Consider the following 15,784-nt stretch of genomic DNA (forward strand, 5'->3'; position numbering starts at 1 on the left):
TATTTAGGAATGAAAGAGGGATGGAATAGTCCTCATTGAATACTTGGAAGGTAAGTGTTGGGCATTCATTGTCGTCACCATCCTCATGCACCTCGAGTGAAGAAAGGAACTCATAAGTGAGCCTTGCATAGGTGGGAGCATTAAGGTCAATGAAATGCTCAAGTCCCAAATTCCGAGCTAACATCCTCACATCATCATCTATCCCAAGAAGAGTAGTAGTGTCTCTATCATAGAATCTTGTGGAATACAATTTCCTTGAAGAAAGACTTTCAAATCTAGCCCAATGCTCTTGGACCGTGAATTTGATGCCATAGGTTTCTCTGATGGAAGAAGGTGGATCAATTGTGTTCCTCGATTTTGTAACTTTTGCACGCTTAGCTTGTCTTGAACCACCCATCTATAAGATAATGCACAATGAAAATGATTTCAATAGTAGGAATGGTGTGCTAAAATTAATCACGAACATCGAGGAAAAATAAAAGGACAATATGACATGAGTTTAAGCAAAATTTCAATAGAGGTGAAAAATGCATAATCAAGGCATCACAATTGACACAAGTATTACCCCAAATCACAATTAACAAAAGCAACTATACTCCATACTACCAACAACCACTTTCTCCATTATCACCATCAACATCAACAAAACACCCTAGAACTTAAACATATGTAAATCCAACAAGGTTCATGCCAAAATTTGTAAATGCTCAAGTAAAATCAACATCATAAATAGATTTCACAAAACCATCATCAACAATTCCACATTCATCATCATAAAAACAAGAGGTAGTAATGGTGGAGAGTATGAGGGTAGTACTAGTCATGCTCAAATATGAAAATTGAAACTTTAGCACATAAAACATGCAATTATACTTTCAATTGATTGAAAATCACAACAATTAAGCAAGAAAAACACTACTACAAATACACATCTCCAACAATCATACCAACAAGTTTCAATTAACAAGTACCCAAAATTTTCAAACTAGGAGTGAGAAAATTACCTTTAAGGATGTAGAATGAAGACTTGGGGAGCAAAGTAATGAGAATTGTGGAAAATTTGATGAGGAAAAATGAAAAATATTATGAGGAGAATGGAGAGCAACTATGAGCAACCACAATATACCTAAGGAGGAAGGAGAATGAAATAGGAGAGAGAGAGAATGGAGAATCGGGGTTAAGAGAGGAGGAAAAACACTCCCCACGTATACCCAGCAGTGTGCGGCCGCACAAGAGTGATGTGCGCCCGCACAGTGTTCGTGTGCGGCCGCACAGTGATGCTGTGCGGGCGCACAAAATCTGGGTTTTTATTCCCGTTTTTCTTCCTCCCTCATCATGTGCGCACACCCCATGATGGTTATGAGGAACCATATAGGCAGTAGCTACACTTCATATTGGAGAAAGAAAAACATGCAAATCATGAAAATAAACACAAGTATTCACCATTCTCCATACTTACCCACCTTTCCAACTTAAGAATTGGGACAAGTTTACCTCAAAATTGGCATCAAAATAGTTGGAATTAAACTCAAACCATCCTACAACATCAAACACAACAAAATTAGATCATAAAATCATCATCAAAACCAAAAGAAAAACCAAAAGAAAAAGGAAGAAAAAGTTAGAAAACACGGGTTGCCTCCCGTGAAGCGCTTAATTTAGAGTCTTAAGCTAGACATCCTCCACCTCTTTCAAGGCGGATCATAAAGAGTCATGTCATGAATGACCCCCACGAACACTCCATCATAATACCTCTTTAGTCTATGTCCGTTCACCTTAAAAGTTCTTGAAAAATCCAAAGGAGAAATTTTGATAGAACCATTTGAAAACACCTCTTGAACAACAAAAGGGCCGGTCCAACGAGACATCAATTTTCCGGGAAAAAGTCTCATTTTGGAATTGAAAAGAAGCACCTTATCCCCCGGAACAAACTCTTTCTTCTCAATGAGCTTATCATGCACCTCCTTAGTTCTAGCTTTATACAAGCTAGCACAATCATAAGCATCCAATCGAAGCTCTTCTAACTCATGAAGATCTAACCAACGTTGCTCGCCCGCACTAGCCAAATCAAAATTGATCTTTTTAATAGCCCAATGAGTGCGGTGCTCAAGCTCAACCGGAAGGTGACAAGATTTCCCATAAACCAAGCGATAAGGAGTGGTACCAATAGGAGTTTTGAAAGCCGTTCTATATGCCCATAGAGCATCATCAAGCTTGTTTGCCCAATCTTTCCTACTCCTAGCAACCGTCTTCTCAAGAATTAGCTTAATTTGACGATTAGATACCTCAACTTGCCCATTAGTTTGAGGATGATAAGGAAGACCAAATCGTTGGTTCACTCCATGCTTCTTCAACATCTTCCGGAAAGCATAGTGCACAAAGTGTGAGCCATTGTCACTCATAACCGCTTTGGGGATGCCAAACCTAGGGAATATTATCTTTTTGAACAATTTCATCACCACTATATGGTCATTAGTGGGAGAAGCAATGGCTTCCACCCACTTTGACACATAATCAACGGCAACAAGGATATATTGATTCCCATAAGAAGATGGAAAAGGACACATAAAATCTATACCCCAAACATCAAATATCTCCAATTCAAGTATTGGTTGTTGGGGCATCTCATTCCTCCTTGAAATATTCCCGGTCCTTTGACATTGATCACAACTTTTGACATACTCCCAAGCATTCTTAAAGAGGTTAGGCCACCATAATCCACATTGAAGCACCTTAGAGGCCGTTCTTGAAACACCCATATGACCACCAGTAGGATCCGAGTGGCACATCTTCAGAACATTTGGTATCTCCTCATTTGGCACACATCGACGCAACAATCCATCCACACCTCTTTTGTACAAGATTGGCTCATCCCATACATAGTGCCTTGCTTCTCTCTTAAGCTTTCTCTTTTGATTGTTGGAAAAAGAAAGAGGAAACTCCCCACAAGCAAGAAAATTCACCAAATCGGCAAACCAAGGGAGCTCCTTCATATTGATAACATACAAAGAATCATCCAACATCCGGTCCTCTATAGGAGACCCATCGTCTTGAACTTGAAAATCTTCAAGTCTAGACAAATGATCCGCAACAACATTTTCAGCACCTTTTTTATCTCGGATCTCAAGATCAAAAGATTGTAGCTCAAGGACCCAACGAATTAATCTCGGTTTGGATTCTTTTTTCCCAACTTCTCTATCACCTTTCACATTGACCGGAGGAGGCAACTTCTCTATCACCTCAATCTTAGCCTTGTCAACCTCGATGCCTTTATTGGAAATTTTATGGCCTAGAACAATCCCTTCTTCCACCATGAAGTGGCATTTTTCCCAATTAAGCACCAAGTTGACTTTTTCACATCTCTCTAAGAATCTTTCAAGATTTTTGAGGCAATCCTCAAATGAAACACCTCCCACGAAAAAATCATCCATGAAGACTTCCATTTCCTCTTCAAGCATGTTCCCAAAAATGCTCATCATGCACCTTTGAAAGGTCGCCGGAGCATTACACAACCCAAAGGGCATTCTTCTATAAGCAAAAGTACCATAGGGGCATGTGAAGGTTGTCTTTTCTTGATCCTCGGGGTGAATAGGAATTTGAAAGAATCCCGAATATCCATCAAGAAAGCAATAGAATTTGTGCCTAGTCAACCTTTCAAGCATTTGGTCAATAAAAGGGAGAGGGAAATGATCCTTTTTGGTTGATGTGTTTAGACGTCTATAGTCTATACACATCCTCCAACCGGTGACCGTTCGAGTTGGAATGAGCTCACCTTTCTCATTCTCAACTACGGTCATACCCCCCTTTTTAGGAACGACATGCACGGGGGAGACCCACCTTGAGCTTGAAATGGGGAATATAATTCCCGCATCCAAAAGCTTGGTGATCTCTTTCTTAACTACTTCTCCCATTTGGGGATGTAGTTTCCTTTGTCGTTCAATAGAAGGAAGGGTGCCTTCCTCAAGTGTTATGTGATGTGTACACAAGGCGGGGCTTATGCCTTTAAGATCATCAATTGTGTACCCCAAAGCACCTTGGTGCTTTCTCAAAACACCACATAACGCTTGAGCTTGGCTCTCACTCAAGGATGCACTAACAATAACGGGATATGTAGAATTAGGGCCTAAGAATTCATACCTAAGGTGTGATGGTAGAGGTTTTAGCTCTACCATGGGAACACCTTTACCTTCTTTGGTTGAGGCCACTTGCAAAGCATCTTGACTTGATATGCCCATGCAAGTTTCTTCTCCACTCCCTATATCGCCTTCATTAAGCAAATTTTCATACAATTGCTCTTCCTTGGTTGAGATACCTATCTTTTCCTTGTTCAATAAAACACACTCAAGAGGATCGTTAGATGTGAGCAAGTGCTCATGCATGGAATTCACAATATTATCAAGCACTTCAACTCTCATGCAATTTTCTAAAGAAGAGGAAGGATATTTCATTCCTTCATTCAAATCAAATTCAATTTCTTCCTCCCCTATCTTAAGAGATATCTTAGCACTTTTCACATCTATCATAGCCCCCGATGTAGCAAGGAAAGGTCTACCTAAGATGATAGGTATTGTAGCATCTTCATCCATGTCCAACACTACAAAATCAACCGGAATAACAAATTTTCCAACCCTTAAAGGCTCATCTTCTACCTTTCCCTTAGGAATCTTGATTGATCTATCGGCTAATTGCAAGGTAATCTTTGAAGGTAGAAGTTCTCCTAGACCTAACCTTTGATAAACCGAATATGGCATAAGGCTAACACTAGCTCCTAGATCATATAAGGCATTATCAATTTGGGTCTTGTTGATAGCGCAAGGGATGGAAAAATTTCCGGGATCCTTCAACTTAGGAGGCATCTTATTCATGATGATTGCACTACAATGCTCGGTAAGGCTAATGGTCTCCGCCACATCACAAGTCCTTTTTCCACTCAAAATTTCCTTAAGGAACTTAGCATAATTTGGCATTTGTTCAACAACATCGGTGAAAGGAAGAGTTAAATGAAGTTGCTTAAGCATCTCTACAAACTTCCCAAATTGCTCATCCAACTTATATCTATTATATCTTTGAGGATAGGGGAGCCTTTGTTTGCAAACCTCTCTCTCTTTCTCTATCACCTTCTCTACTTGTTCCTCACCAACATTTTCGCTCAAAGGGCATTCATCACCTTCAATTTCAATGGAATTCTTACTAGTTCTCTCATTGGCAACACTCTTCTTAGGCACACCTCCCTCAAGGACCCTACCACTTCTAGTAACAATAGCATCCATAGAGTTCCTAGAATCTAGGCTAGGTGGAGTCAAAGAAGAAGAAGAGTTTGCATATTCCTTGAATATACTAGTCAATTGAGAAAGTTTTTCACTCAAATCTTTGTTATAAGCCAACATGTAATTAAATTTCTCTTCATTCAAAACCATACACATTTCCATAGTCTTGGCTTGCTTCTCAATGACACTTTCCAAAAATTCTCTAGAAGAAAATGATTGGTCATGGGAATTATCATTTAAACCTTGAGCATTTGGAACTAAATCAATTGGGGAACCATCTTGAAAACTTGCTTGAAAATATCCCCTAGATTGATTATTCCAATTACCCCTAGTTTCATTTTGGCTCCTTTGTTGACCATAGTTATCATAACCTTGGTTATGATCCCCATGTCTATAGCCATGACCAGGACCATTACAACCATGATGGTTATAGTTACCATGAATCTCTTGGCATTCATGATTTCTATAACCTCCATTTTGGTTATAATCATGATGATTCATATGATAATTCCTATTTCTAATATTCCTTTGAACATCATTTCTAGGTTCACAAGCATGATTATTGACATAATTCATGTGTTCCATTTCACTTCCATCACATTCACTACAAGAAACATTTGGGCACATAGAAGCATTATGATTATTCATTCCACATAATTGACATGGCCAACATTCCACAATCATGCAACAAGTAGAAAGATTGGAGTTAGAGTGAGAAGATGTACCTCTCCCCTTAATTTGGGAGGGAAGAATTGGAGCTTGGGAAGGAGGCTTCTCAAGCTTTTCCTTGAGGGACTTATTTCCCTAAATCCTCAATCAAAGTAGTCAAATCATTAATGACACTAAGTTGTTCGATCGAGTAACCCTTGCTTGTTGGTTCTCTTTCCACCTCTTGCCAATTCATATAATGACGAGCTACTTCATCAATAGCATCAACCACTTCTTCTTCCGTCTTGTTCATGATTGGGCCTCCGGCTCCGGCATCCAAACTTGCTCTCCCATGAGAACTCAACCCACCATAAAAGATATGTATGATTTGGTAGGTAGGAATCCCATGGTGTGGACACTCCCTTTGATAATCCTTAAATCTTTCCCATGCTTCATAAAGGCTTTCATTAGGCTTTTGCTTGAACCTTTGAATCAAAGCTCTTGCTTCCGCCGTTTTCTTTTGAGGATAGAAACGGAACAAGAAAGCTTTGGTGACATCATCCCAAGTTTTCAAAGAATTGGGCTTCATCTCTTTATCTAGCCATTCCAAAGATCTTCCTATGAGGGAGAAAGGGAACAACTTAAGGCGGATGAATTCTTGAGGAACTCCATTAATCTTGATTGTGTTACAATATTTTTCAAACTCCTTAAGATGGTTCAATGGGCTCTCGTTCTTTGCCCCACCATATTGTCTCCTCTCAATAAGAGTGATCATTGCCGGCTTTATTTCAAAGTCATTCTCCGGTGACATAGGTGGAGCTATCGCGCTCTTATGCCTATAAGCCCCGGGAACTCCAAGCTCCTTCAAGGTAACCCTTGAACTACCTCCCATGACTTGGGATCTACAAACACAAAACTCAAAGACAATATTAGTAGCACGGCTACAAGTGTAGCCTAAGTGTAAAATCTTTTTGTATTTTGCAAATAGAGTGGAATAGACTCAAAAACAACATGCATACAAAACACCATTCCCCGGCAACGGCGCCATTTTGATGTGGCGAAGAATGGTAGGTCGTTGGGCTACCACCCCGCCCTATCAAACAATATTTATAGCTTAACTAACCCCTAATAGTGTAGCGGCAAGTCAAGGTCGAACCCTAGGGAATGGAGAATAAATGCATGGTGCCAAAATTAAGCTATTCCGAAATCTAGTAGGGGTATATGGTAGACACTAAGAATAAGCTAGGCAATGAAAAATGCTAGTACTAAATGAATGCTAAGACACTAGGGGAATGGATCCACATGCATCAACGATGAAGTTCAATCAACTCGGGGAATTAACCGATTAAGTCAAACAATGCGAGGGAAAACCGAAATTGCAACCAAGAGAGTACATCAAGTTATTCTCCTAGAGGTCTAATTAGCGTCAACTACATCAAACACTAGCTAGGAAACATCACAAGATATCTCAATCGAGTAAATGTAAGCCACAAATCAATGGTCCATATCAATGTGAACTCACAATGCAATCTAGTGTGAATAACAAGGGTGATCAAGCCTAATCAAGCACACACATGCACAAAATCAATCAACCGATTTAATCACATTATCAACTCAATCAATTTCCCCCAAATTAATCTCAATTCATCATCAATACATGCTTCACCACCACCCTAGCAAATAAACTACTCACAATCCATAAAGAACATCAATATCAAAACTAAACTAATCATCATTCCCAAATTCATCAATTGAAATCAAATTGAAACCAACAAATTCAATCAAATTAATTAAACTATCAATTAACCAAATCAAACAACAATACTAATGAAATCAAACTTTGAATTGCATTAAAGAGTAAAGAATCCTTACAAACTTGATAGAAATCAAATCAAATGAAGCAATCTTCAATCATCAATCATCAAACCCACACTTTCTCTCTCTAAAAATGCTAAGAACTAATGTTTTCTCTGTCTAAAAATCTAATCCAATCTAATTGAAGATCTCTTCCTCTCTCTAAATAAGGAAAGAAATAACTATAATCCCCAGAGGAAATTTGGAAAGACGTCCAAAAATAGACCCACGTTAGTGCGGGCGCTCGGAGGAGAAAGAATAGTGCGCACGGGAGCACACCCAGGTATGTGCGCCCGCACACACCTGATGTGCGGCCGCACACGACAGATGTGCGGCCGCACACGACAGATGTGCGGCCGCACATTCCTCTTGTGCGCCCGCACACAGCTGTAGCTTCCTCCTTTCTTCTTTGCCCTTGCTCACGAGGTGCACGCATCCTAGATGATGATGATGGAGGACAAGGTAGGCAGCAACTTCCTTGAATTTCTTGAAGAAAATGAGCCATGAGGAAGGCATAATCAAGACCTTGAAGCATGCTCCTTGAACCCCACATTGACTTGAAACTTCTTGCACGAGCTTTAAGCATGAAAAACAATGGAAAACCATGGAAATGAAGCCCGGGAATCCTTGGACAATCAATCACAACCTACAACCAAAGGATAAAAAGCAAGTAAAAAGGGAAAAGAAAGCAAGTAAACAAGAAAAAGCACGAAATAGAGAAATAAACTACAAAAGGCATAAAAAGAGGAAAACAAGAATAAAACTAAGGAAAACTAAAGAAAAGAAAGGTAAAAAGAAATAAAAATCATCCAAAAAGGAACCAAATGAGTGCCAAAAATGTCACTCATCAAAGCACAAACCTTAACAAGGATCAGATCCTTAACAAGGAAGCCATTTGTAAGCACGAGGTAAGAAACTTCGTGGCTTGAAAACGGTAACATGGATGTGCATCCGTGTATAATGTGCGGAAATTTAAGGTAAATTTTCATTATCACAAGTGATTAGGGTATCCTAAATCGTTGTGAGTCGTTTGGAGTGAAACCCAAGCAAAGCATCATCAGGAAGTCTACTAAAATATATGTTGAGAATATTGTTGCCTTGAAAGCAATAATAAGGAAGATGTTAAATGGAAAGTTCATTGTTGAACATTGATGATTGTAGGTTGTCAAGTTGAAGGTCTCAAAGCATGAAAATGAGTGGGAGCCATCACTTGAACAAGAAATCCTAAATCACATGTAATCCATAAACACTCTCAAAATTTTATCATCTTATTATGAAAATGGCCGATAATGAAGATGCTAAGATTTGCAAAGTAATCACGACTAAACCTATGCAATAAGTGAACGACGACATTCACAAATTGCGTAAAAGAAATCAAGCATATCAAATATGGGTGTGATTTCTATAAATGTTTTATGAAGAGTACTACTCTTAAAACATTTGGGAAAACCATTTATTATAAGATGAAACGTTGTAAAGTTTCGGAGTGGAATAAATTTTTTTCTAAATATTCCACAAAACTATTTAATTGTGGTTTAGAATTTAATATTGAGTCCATTCGATTGTGAGAATATTCAAAATAGGGTATCAAGACAATGTCTTGGATAAAGAAACACCTATTAAGTGAACATTGAATATTTTAATCGAAAATTATCCCTAATCAAGGTCATTTAAATGATGGACGATTAATGACCATTTGAGATTTGTGTGTAGTATGATTTATAGCACTGTTTCTTGTGCTACGAGGACATAATTGTCATAAATCATTTACACAGTTATTGGTTTGGAACCATACTGGATCGACCTATGAGAATACTTTATGAGATTCGAAAATCGTCATAAGTACATTTCTCATTATTGCTATCGGAACCTTTTACCTCGACCATGAGTATTGTTAGTTCTCTTGTTTGAGTACTAGTCCATTTTGATGTTGGTCAAACGTCTGCCGTGCATGGGGATTATAACGACGACAATCGGGTGGCTAGGTCCTATTAGTAAGAGAAGCTGACATTACACGACTGGGAATGTCCCCCTACTAACAATAGGGAACATGTCTTTGTTGTTTACAAGGCCTCTTAAGAGCGAGACTATGAAAATGTATGGCCGTGCTCGAATGGATTTTAGAAATCATCTGTTTATTGAGAGTCGAACTCGAGTTTCGAGAAAACTTCTGGACATAATAGGGATGACGAATAATCTTACCTTATAGTTCATGAAGAGACATTAAGTGACATAGGAAAGGGGCTATACACTAAAAGCTCACTTGTTCGGAAGGACAAGTGGGAGATTGAAAGGAATGGTGTCCTTCGAACAAGTGTATTATTCTGATAGAGGGTTGGGAATTATTAGAAACCTAATTATTCAGTGAGGTCAAGTGATCGAAATGCCTGGGTGGAGGCCGCTTCCGATTAGTAATATTAATGTATAATAAATATTACAGTTTAATCTTGACTGAACCCTTCGAGTCACACCCAAGCAATTAGCGAACCGAAGCGACGAATTAATTCGAAAATAATTAATGAGTCGCCCGAGTAATTAATATTTAGACGTCGGAATTTCGAGCTTGGAGCATCGAAACCGAGCGTCGGAAGTCGAGTTGTAAATAATAAAAGACGAGACGAGAAATACTAATAAATCAACAAATACCCTAGCATCGGAATGCCCCGAGCAAACTGAGTGCTAGGGGCATATAGCCTAGCATGGTGGCTAGCATGCACACCAAGCCGAGCCGAGGCTGGCTGGTGTATGCTAGCGCACCTGTGCTAGCATGGCTGGCCGCAGTCATGTGCGCGTATGGGAGCCAGCAGCAACCCTCGGCAGCAGCCCGCACGCATGGTGCAAGGCCTGCTGGCCGAGAGCACAAGCAGTAGCCCACAGCTACAACAACCCGCACACACGTGTTGGGCCTGCTGGCCGTGGGTGGCCGCATGCCATGGCAGCCCACTTTGGGTGCCTTGGTGCCCAAGTGGGGCTGCCATGTGGCGCAAGCTAAATGGTGGGTAGGCTGTAGTGTTGGCCGGTTTTTGGAGAGGGAGTGGGGAGAAAGTTTGGTCCCCCCTTCTCCAAATGGTCCTCACCTAACCCTCATGTGAGCTTGACACTTGTTTATTTATTAGTAGCTTGTTTATTTATTTTATTTTAGATTTAAAATAAGATAATCAAAATCACCCACATGGAAAGATGATGGGAATTTTGAGAGCCTTTGCCTATAAATACCAACCTAGATAGTTGGGAATTCTTCACTTTAGTAAGTGTTGAAAAAGGCATCACGGTGTGAAAACCTTCAAACACTAATTACTCGGGTTTTGGTCAGGCCTTGCTAACTCCAAGGCAATAGACCGTTTTTGGTGTTGGCGTTGTGGGTGGACTTCGTAGGAGGTCCTCGTACGATCGGGGCTTAAGCTTTTGAAGTAAGAGCTCAATTAAGTGAGCGAAGCATGCTTCAAAGGTATTAATCTCCTACTTAGTCTTGTATTTATGTTAATTATGTTTTATGGTTATAATTATTATGAGTGTGGTCTTGGATCGGGTTTCCTTCTGCGGTGGGTCGGACTCACCGAAACCCAAAAGTATAAGCTCCTCTCCATGGCTGGCTGAGGCCACGGTAGGTTTGACGTTCGAGAGATAACACTCACGAGCCGTCTTCTGATCCCCGTTCAGGGAGCAACCAGAACCATCATCCCTTTCATATTTCAGCAGCATGAGGGACAGGATAATAACTGCCTTGGATTCGTTCAAAGTTGGTCGACCCAAAATGATGTTATTGGCGGTCAACTCTTCAACGACCAAGAACTTGATGACCAGGTGTCGCCCTTTCCTTTTCTCTCCTAGCCGAATGGGTAAGTAAATCCAATCGACTGGGTACACCATTCCAACCCTAAATCCAACTAAGGGATGGGTAACCAGGTGCATGATGCTAGGGGTGTACTCGAGTTTTTTCAAGCACTTGTAGCTTATGATGTCCAAGGAACTACCCGTGTCGATAAGGATCCGACCAACCATTTTATTGGAGACCTTACATTCAACGACAACCAGGTCCACATGCGGACGGCGGACGCTACCCCAGTCCTTCTCAGTAATAAGGACGTCTGGGAAGGTACCGCTGGCAGACGCCTACCTCTCATCAGCTGCCTTGGTCATCTTCTTCTGATGATCCTTGGTGCCCCGGATGGTCGGGCCACTGCCTAAGAATCCGCCTGCTATGGTGTAGACCGACCCTTTATCAGTGTCCGAACTACTAGTAGGCTGGGCAGTCTTGGACGACTATCCTGGATTCGTCTTGGAATTCCCTTTGGACTTCAAGATGTAAGACTTCAGCATCCCATTGTCAGCCAGACGGTCCAACGCCCGCTTGAGGCTATAGCAGTTGTTGGTGTCATGGCCAACTTCCTCATGGTATAGGCAGCATTTATTCTTGTTCCGTGACCGGACGGTACTCTTCATAGGATTCGACTTTTCAATAATCAACCGGTCCTTGATCTCCATGAGGATGGAGTAGTAGTCTTTGTTGAACTCGTACTTAGAGACGTACGGTTTAAACTCTTTCTTTTTCTTCTAGGATGGTTGATCAGAATCATTGACCACCCAAACTTCTTTTCTCTTTTTGCTCTCCTCAGATTTCTGAGTCAGCTGAGCAGATCGACTCTCTTTTTGTTTGTCAGACTTTTTGGAGTCTGGCGAATTACTGAGCGAGCAGAGGTCGGTTGCTTGTATAAAGCTTTCCGCCTCCATTAGCGCCTCTTGAAGGGTAAAAACCCTCTTTCTAACGAGGTGGAACTTAAAGGTCGACACGTCCTTTAGACCCTTGAAGAAGTCTGTGAACGCTACTTCGTCAGGCAGCCCTAGAATTTGAATTCTTATATGGTTGAATCGCCTGACGTAAGAGCGCAGTCCTTCTCCCTCTCCCTGCTTAATGATGCACAATTCGAGACTTGTTTTCTTCACAGAGATGTTCATTGAGAAGTTGGAAGCAAACAAGAAGACAGGCCTCTTGAAGCTATCTATACAACCGGCTGGCAAGTTGCCAAACCATTGTTTGGAAATGCCCTTCAATGTAGCCGGGAAGCAACGACACCATGTAGCATCATCCAACATCTGTAGATACATGAGGTTGGTGTATGCCATGTGGTGATCCTCAGGGTTGGTGGTGCCATCATAAGCACCAACCAAAACATTCTTAACCTTGGTCGGCCGTGCCGCCTTAGTTATTTCCCTCGTGAACGCAAAGGGTTGTTTACTAAGTTTCAGCAGACAGAGCTGCCAGTCCAAGGGCTGAATATTGTATGCCGCCTGACCTCCATAGAAGGCCGGCTGTATATATGGAAGGGCATACTGCCCGTATGGCATCTAAGGCACATACGGGGCTAATCTAATCATTTGAGGGCCAGTATGGACGGATTTGCAGCCTGTATGGCTCTCATGAAAGGATTGTGAATTCCTTGTTGAAGTATTTTTGAATCTGTCTGGGAAGCTCGATGTAGAGGCTTACTTAGACAGCTGGTGGTTCCGATTGTGCTCGATATAGTGTCGAGCATCAGAAAAATTCTTCTTGCTGTCATCTGGCTGAATTGACCAGACGACCTTCCTTACACCCGTCTTGGGCAGAAGGATCTTTGACCAGTCAATGGCATGCGTGACCTTCTCTTTTGGATGGGGAGTAGGTTGCCTGTCTTTGACCGTCTTCCTCCTCTTAGCTTGAGGAGTTTTCTTGTTTTTGTTGATTAGGTCCTTAATCTCACCCTTGAAACTACTCATGAATTTCATGAGTTCGTCTCGGGTGATTGGGGCTGATCCTCTCACCTGGTTAATAGACGGCTGCATAGGAGGGTCGCTAGGACCCGTCTGGTTGTTAGTCAGTTCTAGTTGATCCCTAGAGCGGATGTATTTAGAGATGAGTGACCCGTCATGAGCCACATGAGTTTCGACTTCCATGTCTTTGACCGTCTTCCTCCTCTTAGCTTGAGGAGTTTTCTTGTTTTTGTTGATTAGGTCCTTAATCTCACCCTTGAAACTACTCATGAATTTCATGAGTTCGTCTCGGGTGATTGGGGCTGATCCTCTCACCTGGTTAATAGACGGCTGCATAGGAGGGTCGCTAGGACCCGTCTGGTTGTTAGTCAGTTCTAGTTGATCCCTAGAGCGGATGTATTTAGAGATGAGTGACCCGTCATGAGCCACATGAGTTTCGACTTCCATGTCATTATCATCGTCCTGGTCTGTACAGACCTCCCCATCAACCGTAGGCCGGTTGGGGTTTGGCTGCGGTATAGACTCTTGAACCATTTTTGAGGTACTCTTCCCACAGACGGCACCAAATGTTTTGGGTGTTTTTAGTCCGTCGGAAGAGTTACAGCTCAAAGACTGGTCCGGTGCGGATTGTACCTGCAAAACAACAGAGACTCCGGTAGGTTGGAGCTCCGCCTCGGACAATCAAGTTAGAACACATTGGAGAATGTAAAAGTGCGGAAAAGGTAAAAGTGAGATTTTCTCGGATACCGAGATCAGGTTTTTTCTCTGATATGATAGAAAGTAGGTATGATGTAATAAATGAACGTGCCCCCAAAATGGGGGAAAATCTCCCTATTTATAGGTTCGTTTAAAATTGTGCCCTCATGTAGGTCACTGTGACCTAGATTTGGTGGGCTGCCCCCGTTTTGGCGGCTTTTGGGGAATTGGGTCTTAAAGGCCGCAATTTCTTTTGCTGACAGTGGATTCCACATGTCAGCTTGCGAGTGGTCTTGTTTAGGCCTATCCTGGTTAGACACATGTCCCCATTTAATTGGGCCACGTGGTGGGGTAATTTTACCTAAAACAGAAGGGGTGGATGATTAGAGTGGCAAAGGATTAATGTTTTAAACTGCGCTGAGTGAAAACATGACAAGTGACACTATTAACCAGTTAAATAATATTTGGGACCATTTTAAGAAGGCCCCTCTAAAGTTAGGACCACTCTGAGTTAATCGATAATTGGGACCTTTTAAAGAAGATCGATTACAGTTAAATTAGGACTGCTAATGTCAATTTTTCCTCTGTTTTTTATTGATTTAAGTAGCCAAGTGGGGCTACGATAATACGTTCCTAAAAAATTGACACAGTCAAACTTGGCACACATGCCAATGCACTAGTAGTTTGACCTTATATTTATATGATTACATATCTTAGTAGAATAAATTAATTAGTTAATATTATAAAACTTTAAAATAAACCTATTTAACAATATATTCATGATTAAATTTAATATTTATATGTTACTAGAAATTGATGGTCAAAGTTAATACTGTCAAACGTTGTCAATTATTTAGGGACACAAAGAATACTATGTTTTGGGTACTCAAGCTTTTACTCCCTTCATTTTGTTTTAATTTACTCATTTTTGTACTCCCTTCAATTTCGAATAATTGAGACGCTTGACTTTTTTCTCAACTTTGATCATCTTTTATTGATACTAAATGAAACAAAATATTAATGAGTTAGTTGTTGTTAGATTTATCTTAATGTTAATTTTTAGACTATAAAATTTTAATAATATTGTATTTTATGTAATAGCAATTAAAGATGGTCAAAGTGAAGAAAAAAAAGTTAAGTGTGTCAATTATTCAGCAACAAGGGTATGTTTCTTATTAATTTACATACTTATAACTTATTATTTTTGGAAATGAAATCTACCACTTTTCTTCTTATGAGTAATATTTTTTTTATCCACATTTTTTTTTCTCTACTCAATATAAAATGCAATTCTTGATTTACATGAAAGATATGTTAATTAGTAAATTAAACAGATGGAGTATTTTTTACTATTTGTGTACTCAATTTAATTCTTGCCAGATTAATTAAAGATTTTTAAAAGTTAGTACCTTTATATATATATATATATATATATATATATATATATATATATATATATATATATATATATATATATATATATATATATATATATATATATATATATATATATATTATATATTATATATATTTAAAAAAAAACTTAGTACCTTAGTTCAGCTAACATAAGT

General features: G+C 40.1%; 1 non-coding gene across 1 annotated transcript; it reads left to right on the forward strand.

Annotated features, from left to right (window-relative positions):
• Positions 1 to 6,316: 6,316 nt before the first annotated feature.
• LOC145621641 (small nucleolar RNA R71) lies at positions 6,317 to 6,422 on the forward strand. Its single transcript, XR_014108464.1, has one exon. It is a non-coding gene; the product is annotated as a small nucleolar RNA R71 (small nucleolar RNA).
• Positions 6,423 to 15,784: the final 9,362 nt, after the last annotated feature.

This window comes from Chenopodium album, chromosome 27, assembly GCF_948465745.1.
Source record: "Chenopodium album chromosome 27, dcCheAlbu1.1, whole genome shotgun sequence".
NCBI lineage: Eukaryota > Viridiplantae > Streptophyta > Magnoliopsida > Caryophyllales > Amaranthaceae > Chenopodium > Chenopodium album.